At 33.9% G+C, this 14,650-nt stretch overlaps 1 protein-coding gene across 2 annotated transcripts in view; it reads left to right on the top strand.

The window, feature by feature from the left end:
• The first annotated feature begins 40 nt into the window (after positions 1–40).
• Positions 41–14,650, top strand: part of LOC100376832 (cyclin-dependent kinase 17-like) — a 65,442-nt gene continuing 50,832 nt past the window's right edge. For both annotated transcript variants that reach the window (XM_085497099.1, XM_078012211.2), the window contains exon 1: positions 41–261. The gene's annotated coding sequence lies outside the window, so the exon portion shown is untranslated. The remainder of the gene's footprint in view (positions 262–14,650) is intronic.

Genomic DNA, 14,650 nt, shown 5'->3' with positions numbered 1-14,650 from the left:
AGTATAATCAGAAAAAAACTGACTACATAGCTATACTTAGCATTTTTTGCGCTCGTAGTTCATTCCGTGTTTTCTCCATGGTTGGCAGTATAGTATCAGACATTCAAAGGTAGTTAGCGGCCCCGATTCAGGGAAGACTCATGAATCGAATGCCGGTAGACGATCTGGCTCGGTATACCGCGGATCACTGCTCGCTGAATTGATTACCAACGCAGGACGCAGATACATTGCTTGAAGTAAAAATCCGCTACTTTCCGTCGTGTAAGTATGATGTTGTAATTTTCATTTCTTCTTTTGTAAAACTCTATGATGTTTAGATGAGTCACGGAGATGTCATTTGTCGCCACTTCCCCGAAACAAATGACAGGTCGTCCAAATCGTTCTCTAATTTGTGTGGCGTAGAAAGCTGTACTGGCTATGACGAGAGAAACAAACGCCGCACCCGTCGCGTTAAGCGAGTACGTTTCTTTCCTGATCAGACACGAATATCGCGTTATGGGGCACAAAAAATAGTGAATACTGTGGCGGTTGTTGTGTTTTAACAGCACACCAAATCAGTGGGAAACGTAATGTTATAGATGGAATTTTGAAATGGATATTGCTATTTTAAGTGGACCTACACTAAACATTTAGGCGGAAATATCTTGAGATACACTGTAAATCCCCCGATTTGAGCCAGAATCCGAACATGTGGGCTGTAGAAGATTTGTTTATGTTTGTCGTTGAAAGCCAAGCAAGCTATGTTTAAAAAAAAAAAGACTGAAAACAATGACAGGAAATCCATGTCATAGAAAGATTAAATTTAAACAGCACAAATATTTATGAGGGTTATGTTTATGTCTTGGTTCAAAACATTTTTTCTTTTGTTATTCATTTTTATTAATTGTAAATATGTTTTTGTGATCGGCAACTTTTTTTTTTTTATTTGAAAATGATACCTGCAGGCTGCTATAATCTATATATCTGAGTTTGTATTCTATACCCGTGCTCATACAACATGGATAATTAACTTCTGTTCTGTTATGAAGGTTGTTCTGTTATGAGTTGTGATTTACCTTCTTTATTTTCTCCTTATGATTTCCTTGTCTGTTTTGTTGTTGTGTTGGTATGGTTAGTTGTAATGTAAAGTTGAAACAGAGATTTGTTCAAATAATGAGATATGGTTCAGTTGTTATCACAATATAGAGGTACAAATTTTCACCATTAGAAATTATCATGTCGTTTTAAGAATTGGCCATACTGATGGAAAATTGATTTCTAAATGATATTTTTCATCCAGTGTTGCAAGTTGCAGGTGCGAATGGGAATCGCAACAATTTGTTATCACTGGTCGATGGCGTCAGGAGATTGTATGGATTGAACACCACTTCATTTTCTCAGTATTGATTTAGGAAATGCTTTTATGCTACATTTATCGATTGTCTTGGAATCTGCTCTGACATTTTCGATGTGAAAGCCAATACTTTTTCCTCGCATTGAAAACATACACTGTGGATTCGTTCCAGATAACTGTCTGGAATGGATCTCTTACGACTAGACATCGCATAAACACAGTGCCTGCTCTCCCCAAGCCAATTTACCCTGATTGGCGTGCATGCTTGGATGTTGGTCATTAGTAAGGTCAAAAAGCCATGCTAATTTTATAGGTAATGATAGGCCAGAAGAGCGTGGCTTCTGGAATGTAAAGTCTGTTTCTAAACTTAGCGTTCACAGGATAGTATCCATGTATGGAGTGTTTTTAAATATGGTGATTGCATAATGTCCCATGTTGCTGGATAGAGCCGGCCGGCAAATTACATATCCGGCCTTCCATATTCTCAAAGCTAATAATATTTCCCCCGAATATTTCCAGAACTTTAAAATATTGTACCGTAATTTAGAGTAAGTTTCTGCAGTTCTATTTACACATATATTTAATTTGTCTCCTGAATCATTTATAATTTTATTAATGTCTTATGATAAGAACAGATGATGTGAAGAGTGACAATGTAAATAAGGTTTTGATAATTGGCTTCTAATCTAATAGAACAAAGGGATTCTTCTTAGCATGATTTCCTTGTTCAACATGGCAGCCAAGGTGTTAATTTCCATAGTCATGATATTTACACAAGAAAACGATTCGTGGACTGTTATTGATAAGATTGACTCTTGTTGCAGACATGTGGTTTTCTGTGCTCAGACAGACCTGTCATGAATGATGATAACGTGATTCATTCAGTGAAATGAATGGTGTCATCTGATGGTAATAAGATCAGTGACTGATTACCTCATGGACAAAGTTGTCCTTTGTTTTCATACTGTGATTTTTTTGCCACGCACATGTTCTCCCCCCCTTTCTATACTCAAATGATTTTAATTGATGATTAAATTTTGCCTTTGTTAAGATCAATACAATTTTGTTTTGAGAAAGAAAAACACACATTTGATATGAATATTAAATGATGATGATTGGGTGAGAATTATCATTCAAACATGCTGTGCTATTTTCAGCTAATGAGATCCAGGTCCCCCTATTTTGTATGCCGGGGATTATTTCAACTATTAGCCAACAATTGTGCTTTCGGAACATTCTACATTAAATGTAAATTTGAATTTATTCGTGGCCAGTGTTGGTGGTTACACTTGGTTACACATGTTATTGACAATTGATAAATTAACAAAACAAAAGAATCATTTAACGACTGTTTCCTATTAGTCATGTCCATGTGGTTTTAAGATTTGTCTCTAACAGTCAACACTGATGTATGTTTCTGATTAACTGTGTTCGGGATGTAGTTATTTTGAACTGTCTATCAAACCATTTATTAGACTCTGAAATGGGTTGTACTTTAAATTCTTGCAATACAATCAGTTCTGCCAAAAAATAAACAACACATTGAAGTGCATGTTTAGTGTGGAATGGGTGTGCTCAGGGAGACCCTGACATAATGGCCAATAAAATTCATTGTTTTTAATAGTTAGCAAACCGCAGATTTTTCCATTGTCGGTTGTTGTGATGCGTGTCACTTGAGTTGCACTGGATTTGTCGAGTTGAATAGGCAGCATGTAACATCAGGTACAAAATTTATCTTCTTAATGCTTGGAGGTTGGGTGTTGGGGACAAGCTTTCAGAATATATATATACATTGTCATAGATAACAATGTAATAAAAAACAATTATGGAGATCTCTTTGTGGCTGCATTGTGGTGACATGCATGTAGGATATTCACTCGTTTTCTGTTTAGCGACTAGTGAAATAAACAAAAACATTATGATTAAATCCTGTGTTATGTCATCATTAATCAAATGTTTGTTTTCATTTAAAAAAATTATTAAACTGATAAAATCGTAATTTTAAATCCATTTCTTCTGCATTTCTTTTTTCATTAACTTTGATTAATAAATGATGCTATTTTATCTATTTACTACCTGCCTTGTTCTCTTGGCGTTGTATTACATCACATGTGCTATGAAACTTGATGCAATATGTTTGTGTATCTACAGGTAGGGATCCTATAGTATATATGAGAGGTACATAAACTAAGAATAAAGCATTTCTGTTACATTTTCTTTTTTCATGGTTTGGAAAGACAACTTTAGAAGTGATGGTATACACTTTATATATCAAACCCAGTGCAATTATCTGTACCATTACCTTTTAAATTTATTGCATAAAAATTAACATACAAGTATCTTGAAATATATTTCTTCTCTGCATATCAATAAATCTCATCTGTGCTTAACGAGATAGACGTGTGCTTAGAAATGTTTGATTAAGAATTCTTGAGGTACTTGAGTCCCCAAGAGTTTTTATATTAGTTGCGTTCACGCACAGCTCCTTAGCACGGGCTAAGAGGTCAAATTCCTTAGCCCGTGCTAAGAAAACGTGCATGAACGCTTAGCAAGGGCTAAGGAATGCTAAGTACGGGTTAAATCTGATCCGAATTTAAGACGCGGTCTAGACCTTAGCACGGGCTAACGAAGTATGCGCGAACGCTTAGCCCAGGGCTAAGCGCCCTCTGCGGCGACCTTTGGGTGTGAAAATTGTCCCATGTTCGTATAACGACACTATTCCACCAGTCATTACTCCGCGCTCACTTCCACACTAATCGGGTCACTGTAGTAGAGCGTACAGCAGCTCCAATCGTAGACAAAATAAATTTGGTTCGCTGTCTACAACATGCATTAATAAAACTCTGTATTCTGTTACGCCCGTTGTATGCTGTTTATGTGCATCCAAATAAGTGGTCCGTCTTCTCTCGCGTTCCTGTGCACGTGGCTTCAAAATTAGAACGAAACATGCCAGCAGCAGAAATAGAACCTCGCGCATGTCATCCATTTTTCGTTCGTAAATAGCGGCTGTCACACGCAACGTAATATTACCGTAATTGGTATAGTACAGGTGTGATGGTTCAAATACCAAAATGGCAACAGTAACATAAAGACTTCCCTGGCGGCGATGATAACATACGAACACGGAGTCAACAGATGAGGTTTCAACTGGTACTGGTATTATTATACTCTGCAAACATCAAGTACAATAATGCGGTAAAACTCCACTACTCCAATAACTAGATACTTAAACTCCAATACAATTCAACGAGATCTCTGATCTGATCTCAGTGCTGAACAACTCCCCTATATATACCCACACTGTCTATAAATAGACAATTACATCAGCATACATAATGAGTCTGGAACTTACTACAAATTTCTAGAATGTTCCATTACCTTCTATTGCCTTCTACAGTGTCCTATTACCTATTCAACCAACTTCTAAAAATTCCACCCAGACACAGTACGGTTCTAGAACATTCTCAGTCACACGGAAGTGGTAAACAAGTCGTATGCGACAGCGGCTTACCAAAGGTCACCGACTAATAGCATCCCTTAGCCCGTGCTAACGACTGGCCCTCCCTGTGCGTGGACGCAATTGGGTCTAGCCGAAATGCAAATATGCTAGATACGCCTAAATCCAGCTTAAATCTTAGCCCGTACTTCGTGTAACGTGAACACAACTATTAGTATGTTGTGGTTTTTACTAAGGGTTACATAAATGTTATGCAGAAGTTTTACTATATCTATTGAGTTTTACTATATCTATTGAGGGAGTTTGTACAAGTATTGACTGCCCTGAGGTGCAACATAAGGTGATCATTATTTGCTATATCATTATAGTGTTAGTTCTCTCCAAGGGTACCAACATGTACGAGTCTTCCTAGTAACATAATTGGTACGAGTACTGTCCAATTGTGGTTTCTGATCACATGCTGCTAAAAATAACCCTAATTGGAGAAAGGTTGAAATACATAGGACTGTTCATAAATTCTCATTCAGAATAACTGTGGAGGAAAAAGCATCAGTACAATGATTGTTACCTGTCTCAAATGTTAAATTTCAGGTACACTCCAATGAAAGTCAGATAAATATGTTTTTTTTTTGTCGACTTTCACTCTCATTCTTCACTTTCACTCACTACCGTACCTTCATTTTATATGAATTGAATTGCGTATAAAATTAAATAACAAATAGTAATTCAATGATCGTAAATCTCCTGGAATGAGACTACTGTTTGTTATGCACCTGAAGTACATGTACTTGATCCTCTAGATGTGGTACATTACTGCAGTTCTCAAAAGATGTAAGCGTACATGTTGACTGTCTGTTAATTGCAATCGTTATAAAATGTTTATTACCTTCATGAATTATTACTGTTATAAAACTGATTTTATTTACAAGCTTTTTATGTTTTCCATCCTGCGTTTTTTACTCCACATATTAATTAATGATTCAAACTTATAGTGAAGCTACATATTTTATATTACTTGCAAAGCCTAATTAGTAAAGTTACGCTCTGAAATCATTCATATTTTATACGAGTACATATTAATTCAGGGGGAGCACAGACCGATGAGGAAAATCCATAGCTGTACTATTTTGTGAAATATTTGATGATCTGAATTTGGATAAACTTTAAAAAATATGTAACATTAATGTACAGTTTAATAATTTTTGGTGCATTTAAATATTGGAGATCATTTCGACTTTGTACCACAAATTGCCTCTGATTCAAATTACTATGGGGGAACAAGTGTGAATGAATCTTTCAGAGTGTGAATATAGAATGTGAAAATAAGTATTATCAAATACAATCTGAAAATTTCCATTATTTGTTTTTTTATTTTGACTAAGTGATAAACCTTGGTATCCCACCCCTCTAATTTCAGTAGCCTTTATAATAACTTTGTTCATTGAGCATAAGCATGAATAGATGCTTAATGACCTTACCCGTATTCATGAGAATTGCTCAAAATGGTGGTTTTCCTGACAATTCACTGATGGTTTACTTTCTCTCACTTGAATCATTTTCACTGCACATTTATCAGACTTTTCTTTCTAAGATGATTGATCACTTTCACTCGTCTATCACCTGCCCCAATCAGAACCCGGAATAGCTTAATATCAATCTCCCAATCCCCATACTATTTTGAAGAGATTTTATTATTCTAGCTCGTCTAATCACTTGCATTACCTTGTTCAAGAGCCACTTCAAGCTTCCGGGCCTGACTTACATCTGGTCTCATTTATGAGCCAAGAAATTCATTCACATTTTAGTACATTAGCCATGAACACAAAATTGGTCCAAAAAATGATAAAAAAATTGTTTACAATCTACCGGTACACCTAAATTGAATAATTAAAAGTTGCTTAAAGTGCTAATTATTGTGTGTTTCATAAACAAAATTTAGGCAGAATATTGTGTGATTTGTATTTACTATTTTTTGTATTTATTGTAGAAGTGAAGTGTGGTTGCATGTTTACCCCAGAATGTTGCAGAACTTTTTGGATTGTTTAATAAATATTATTAGTGTAAAACAAATACCTTGAACAGTTTCTAGCATAGTAAAATTTTGTTCCAACATGTCTGTATTTGGTTATTAAAAATGATTTACAATAAATTTGTTTAAAATTGATCAAATACTTCTCTATATGTATTGCAATTCTTCTACATTATGCAAATTTTGTGTTATTACACAAAAGCCTTTCTGCCGAGATTGTTTGCCAAATAATGAGACCCTTTGGACCACTCTCTTCTGTTCAGGAACAGTACAAGGAGCTGTAACAATAGCAAGGTTGTGCATCACTGAATGAACCCAGAACTTAACAATAGAATCATGTATTGTGAAGATAGATACGTTAGACTGACCTTTAGTAGTCAGTTTTATCAAACTGTTGTGAAAAGAATCAAGCAGGACCTCTGCAACTCTATACAGTAGCAGAGGTCAACTGTATAATCCTGGCTATTGCCATTATACTTAGAGTCAAAAGTGTGTCTGCTTTTAATAATGCTTGCCTGGTGGGTTGCAAAGTAGGTATGTGGACTCCAGTCATGGTTTATAAATACACAGCTTACTTGCATTGATATAATCATCAATCTAAACAATAATATTTAATTTTTATAAAAATTATTACCAGTAATTCCATTCAAACATACCTCTTAGCCGTGCTAAAACAAAAATGCGCGAACATGGGCTAAAAAATGGTAGGTATGAGATGAATCTTTTAAGACACGGTCTAAGTCCTTAGTGTACATTAGCTCGTCTATTTGGTATATTTACTATTCATTTTAGTATGCCATTTCCAACATGACAATCAACACGAGCACATACAGAGACATTTTTGAAGGGACATTGTTATATTAATTATATTCTGCATTCAGCACTTTCTGAATTTGCATTATTATAATTTTTTAACCATAGAACTAACGTGTATAGTTTCCTGGTTACTGTACTGAGTAAACATAGTTAAACAGACAGAAGAATTGTGTATTCAAAATAGTTTGGCTGTTCCTTAGCCCATGCTAACTGTTGATCTCCCTCGTGCATGAATGCAACAGGATATAGGTGATATGTAAACGATTAGATTTTAATCTTAATCCTACTTGGTGTAGCCTAAATATTTAAGGTTAGGTGTCTTCAAAAGATAAACATTATAAATTATTATAGTTGTATTGAAAAAATAAAAACATAATATGATAATGAATTTATTATTAGAAACATTATCATTCATAAAGTCCTAATGTAGCTCTCATTTGAGCCTATCATTGTCAAAATTAAAAGCAATTATGTGTACATGTCAGATCTGATGTGTACCGGGGTTTGCATGTCAATGAATACCTAATATCTGCTACAGGAAACGTACTATACATGTACATTGTAGCTAGAAAGAATTATCCATTACATGTAAATTCACTTTGCCTGGCTGGTGTCAAATAATATACCAGTCCATAACAATTGATAGTAAGGTCAAACCTATTGTTATGTTTTGAAATAGACATAGTTGGTCACTTGACATTGATACTGACCTCTGACTACTCAATGGTACAGCAAGTAATACAAAGAAATATACTCCTTTGAACAGCAAACGTTTGTCAGTTTTCACAAAATAATGTGTTCCATATATTTTCAAAAATATTGATCACAATGTGGCATAACCAATGGAAAATACCGTAATGCCCATTTGGTTAATAAAGAAAATGAAAATAATAAAGAAATTAAATAAAAAATACAGAAAAAGTTTCAAAATCTTGCACCAACATTATTTTAATATTTTCTTAAAGAATTATTTGCATAAATTCATCAAGACCTATTTACCATACTAAAAAATTGCATGACTTTCTCTTTCAGCCACTACGATGTTGTTGTCAACTATCGATTTAAAATCCGTCCACAACTTCCTTTATTTGCGCTGGTCTTCCGTTCATATAAAAATCAATAACATGTCCACACAAATCTTCTGTGTGAATTAGCGCTGACATTATTACGTTTTAGTGGAATCAAACATCTTACAATAGATAGGTACATGCAAAACACTACAGTTAATGAGCTACAATGTACAAATATGACTGATCATTACATGGCAACAAATTCCTAATTGAGGTGTTGCCCTGAGATATATTTCTCCCAGTATAATTAGTTTTAATAATTTATCAATTAATATCTACTAATAATTAATTAGATGACCTCTTGGGTGTACAGTGAGGCAATTTCTCCGAAATAGAGTAATCATGTTATTAATTCACCCATGCTGTCATCCATGAGTGTTTAAAAATTAATTCAGTTTCAGTGTACACACATGTAACAAATGAATTTACTATAAAACAAGTTTTACTGTAAATTGTTTATAAAATTAAAAATATTGACAACTTTGAGTGTTATTCAGTTCAAAGGGTTCTCCGACAGAGATTGTCCCAGTGATATTTCTCTTTCATTCTCTTTGTAGTATCTTAAAATAAAATAGTCTTGTACATGTACATGTACTAGAAAATGTTGTGGTAAACAAACTTAAAAATTAACAATTCACAAATGACTGCTGATTCATACAAACCCCCTTCCACTATCCAATGTCAGGCATGTTTAAAACTGCTGCTACAATGTACATTGTATACTGAATACATAAAAAAAACTCATCTCAATTCTATACTCACAGTGAAGAGTGGGATTATTGAAGTAATTCATGTATGGACTACCAACAAATTGAGATAATTTAATGACACTACAAATGATGAGCAGACGGTTACATCAAGGGAATAACAAAATACAAATAGGGTTTCCATGTTTCCATGGTTACAATGATTATCTATCTCCTGGTTATGCCTTTAATAAAGAAAATCTAAATTTAATATATTTCACTTTCCTGATCATAAGCCCAGGGGCCTCAACATGTAAAATTGGGGAAAATAAAGGATGGACATAAAGCTGAGAACCAGAAAAGAAGAAGAATTTTCGTTAAACATTGTAACCATGTCACCGATGATTTTACATGTATGAGGAACTGGTATCAGTTTCTTATTTTTCAATCACTCAGTTTTTCACGAAGACGAGTTGAAGATGACAACACAGAGGAGACTGGATTAAAATTTGAAATAGACTTACCGGGTAGTGCTGAAATTATCAAAATTACATTTTTCATTCACTGTGTGCCAGATTAGGGTCTATATGAGGATAATAAAATAGAAAAATGAGTTCTGCAAATTCAGAACTGAATCACCATGATGTTAAAATACAATCTGTTTGGCACTATTTTCAGTGAAAAAGCAGCAACATTTAAAAAAAAAAAAGCTGGTGATTCACAATTTTCAAAAAGTAAACTAACTGAGCATTCACAGTCCATTCATAGTCGTCATACTAGTAAGACACACTGTAATTATTCAGATGTTTGAAGACCCGGTTTCATGACTTAACAGGGACATTTTTGGCATTTCCTAACCTATCAGCCTCCACTAACTCAAAAAGATATGGATTACCGGTACTCCAGCATTGCCACATTTGGTTCATCTAGAGTAATAACAGAAAAAGTGTGGACAGTGTTGTGTTGTTTGGTATACACTCACACCACAAACCAAATGGCTCTTTTCAAACACTCCAAAAAGAGAACTACATGTATCGTTCCAATCACGATTTTTCATACAATGAAACACACTTTTTACACACATATTTTAATAAACAACATCTTTATTTACAAGAGTAAACCTACATTATGTATTGTTGATGTCCCAAAATGCCCATTAAAATGTCTAAAAATACACTGTAAGGGGCGGGCTTATACCCAGAGAGTGGCTTATCTTTCTGGAAATACGGTATTTTCATTTCAGAAGTTAGTATTGTGGTCTTCTGGTTTTTTTTAGTAATGTCTGTTTTTAAAACTTGTGTAATATTGAGGGATAAGATATTTATCTATGTACACCATGTATAAATTTTTGCTCTTTGTGTGCTTTAATGATATGATATGACATGATACAAGTCAATGGTGGCAATTACTGCATATAACATAATTAATTTTTTCTCCCTACTGAATTCGTGTTATATATTAAATGAACATTTTCTCTGGTTTTACATTTACTGTATTAACAATTTTTATCATGACATGTATAATATATTATTACTAGTATAATAATGGAGAACACATTACATGATGGGTAATTTACTTGAGTGATAGTACATGTATATTTTTTTCTTAAAAAAGTCTCTAAATATGATGTTGCATGAGATAAAAAGCTTACATGAAGTATGCGTACAAATGTGATCTCTGTCTATAGCCAGAGTCTGTTTGTTCCATTTCATGTGAGAATTTTGTCAGCAACACTGACCCATGCCCATTGAGTATATAATCCCTGAATAATCCCTGAATAATCCCTGTGATCACTATTTATTATTAATATTACATGTACATTGTGATCACATAGTGGATTAGTGCCTATGGTCATTATTTGTGTTGCGATGGCTTTTTAAGAGCTTGAATAAGTCGGTTGGGATGATACTGCTACACTGGTGTAAATATATACACTGTATATCATCTGCCATTTCAATGCACATAAACTTTGTCCATTGATTTAACCCAAAGCTTAATAAGGGTTATGTTTTAAACATTAATGACTTTAATGAGTACTATTGTTTGTAGCATGTATTACGGTATGTGGTCAGAAACGAAAAATGCAATCATGTGCATTCTTTCTGCCCTAATTTATATCATTGTAACTGGCGTGTAATTGTACCAGGGAAAAAGCTTCTTTTACACATCAAACGCTAATAATGTTTCTTGTGAAACTAATTAAGATATGGTAACTACCGGTGCATGTATACATGTTTAGTTTAAATAATTTGTCAGTTTATTGCCCTGGCAAGGCTGACTTCAAAGAGTATATTTGTTTGCAAGATTTGTTATAATAACTAGTATTCTACTCTTCTCTCGCCTTATAACCATTCTAAACTCATCATCATCATATCAGATCTTATTTGTAGTAAGAATTGATAAGATGGAAACAGCAGATGGACAGCTGAAAATTGAATGTCAGCCTTTTGATGTTAGTATCAAATTATTGATATGATAAAGTTGCATGATATCAATGGAACCTTTTGAAAAGAACCAGACCACTGGAGGAATAAATTATATAAATATTATAATATGATAATCATGTTTGTGAAAATGTTGCACACCTCATGGTTTGTTATATGAACAATCAAATTGTTTTTGTTTTCTTCAATGTTAATTGATAAGTTTGTTGACTCTTCAAAATTGCCTCTACATACATGCAAGCATTAATATTTGTTATGGATTGACCTCCATCTATGGTTTATCTCAGATGTACATGTACCTACACTAATCACATTTAAACTTAATACCAACATAATGTACTTTAGCTATAATCTTGCAGTATGCACATCCATTCATTTCATGAGCCGATTCAAGAAGGCAATTACATTTGTACAAATGTATTTTAGTCGGTTAGGTTCCCAGTCACGAATGAATGGATTCTGTTCAGACTTGGTGTTTACATTAAAAATCATGGGACCTTGATGCACATCATCAATCATACATACATGATGCCACACATACATGTATGCACATCTTCAAGGCAGCATCCAAGGCAATTTCTGTGATGCCCTGGGAGTTTGCCTTTGAACCCATTGAAAAATACAATTTTTCCATCCACTATTCCTGTAGGCCAAGGTCATTTTATAAAATTTTGCTTTGAAAATGTGTGCCCTCTCATCTGAAATAGTTGACACTGTGGGACCTTGATGCACGTCATTTTGTTTTATAGATTGTTTTAAAAATGGCCAACTTGCCGCCATTTTGTTTTTGACAAATGCAGTTCCGGAATCTCTATATTTGATATGCCCAGACTGATCAAGTTAAATTTTTACACATACATTTTTTAACATATACATGCATGTTCATGCATTTTTTCCAGGATTGAATTGCAATAATAGTAATGCTAAAAATACATTTTTGTGTGGCCATTTCGGAAACTGATCCGCCTGATTTTGGCTATTCATTGTCCAATTTGTTCATACTTGGTACATACTGGTACATTGAATTTAGTGGCACATGATTTTATTTTTCAGATCAAGTTCAGAATTACTTGCATCCTACATTATTTCACATACATGCATATGTAACTCAGTTCATGATCCAATTCAAGATGGCTGAATTTTGGCTATTTTCTTCTGTTTAATGACTCAGCATAGCTTGATCTTGAAGTACTACCCGGTAAAAATAAATGCAGTAATGTATTATGTGCCTTTTGTTTGAAATAATTCAGCTCACCAAGAAATATTTCAATCCTGTTATTCCTTGCCTCTCATAATGAATACCTATGACTATAAATTACACATTTACAAAATGATAACACTTATGAATGTTGTTTTGCTATCCTTTGTGGAGCATATTGTTAATTCTGGTATAGTTCAATAGCAATGACTCAGGTAATGTAATTGGCTACCCTTTGATCAGATTTATAACAGTAATATTGAGCAGTTAAACAATTTAACTGTACCAGTTTACGATTCATGAGTGGGATAATTAGTAGAATAATACAACCATGACTGAGTGTCTAGCAGAGTGGTAGTAAAAATAAGCAGTGACTGTTTAATTCTTGAACCATTTTACTTGTAGTACAGGCCCAACTTTGCGTCTGTTCTCAAACCTAAAAATAATTACCTTAGTTAGTACATGTAATGGTGGCAATAGAACACATGTCTACTGTTGTTGATTGTTTCTGCAGCCTCAAAGAACAGCAGGTAAATTATCATTCCTGTTCATTATGCATTTTAATATACAATATTTATATAGATATGTATCTGTAGACATTTTCTCCAGTTTAGACCATGGATTATTAATCTTAATAAATTTTTTTGCATAGCTAGTTTGAAAATGCTGTTCAATCAAGCTTCTCAATGTACCGGGGTGAAACGCTACAAAAAAGTACAAATATTGTTTCGTATGGCAAGAATACATGTACAGTATATCTCATTATCTCAGAATTTTGCTTGGTGATACATGGTCTTACAAGGTATTATTTGATATCTAGAAGTATTAAAATATTTACAATATTTTTAGTGGGTTTTTAATGTGAAATATTTTTTCTTTGTGATCTATGGAAACTAGACTGCTAAAATGACATTTTATGCATAGTATTTCACTGTTTTCCTCAAAAAACAGACTGACAGTGAATCAAAACAATTCACAACTAGTGATGAATGCTAAAACGAATAATCGTATACAGATTTTGACAATGCTGTATACGTTAAAATATGTGCGCTTGTAAGAAACTGACAAATACCATACTACCTTAAACAGTCACAGTTATGTGATAATGTCAAATGCAGCATGTTTGTGTGAAAAATCCAAATAAAGTCAAGCATTGTTGCAGAGTGATTTAAAGTACTTTCAATTAAAGTAATTTGAAGTTAATAATCGACAAAGAAATGTGAAGAAGAGTAGTAGTGATTATTGCCTCTCTCTTTTCAGTTCAATGTGGTTGTATATACCGGTAAGTCTCATTCATTTGGCCTCGTTTGGCCTTTAAATGTAAGACTGTACTACAATAGCTTTTAAACTCGCCTGCTTTCTTAACAAAGGATTCCAGACAGTTGGTAGATTAGAATTCATTGTATGATGGCATGTCAGGCATTTCCTATGTTGTCAACCAATGAATTGCCCAAGGAATTCCATATCAAGGTGATGTATTTCTGTCAGTGTTTAACACCGTATCCCTGACATTACAAAACTGCAGTATTAAAACAGCCGTACTGATTGTTTTAAGCTTGTCAACTGGAAATGAATTATTTACTCTCTGTTGAACAAGGAGTGAAACCAGGTTAATTT

This window comes from Saccoglossus kowalevskii, chromosome 3 (genome assembly GCF_978046115.1).
Source record: "Saccoglossus kowalevskii chromosome 3, keSacKowa6.1, whole genome shotgun sequence".
NCBI classification, from domain to species: domain Eukaryota; kingdom Metazoa; phylum Hemichordata; class Enteropneusta; family Harrimaniidae; genus Saccoglossus; species Saccoglossus kowalevskii.
The sequence above is the reverse complement of the archived record's forward strand: the minus strand, read 5'-3'. Positions and strand labels throughout refer to the sequence as shown.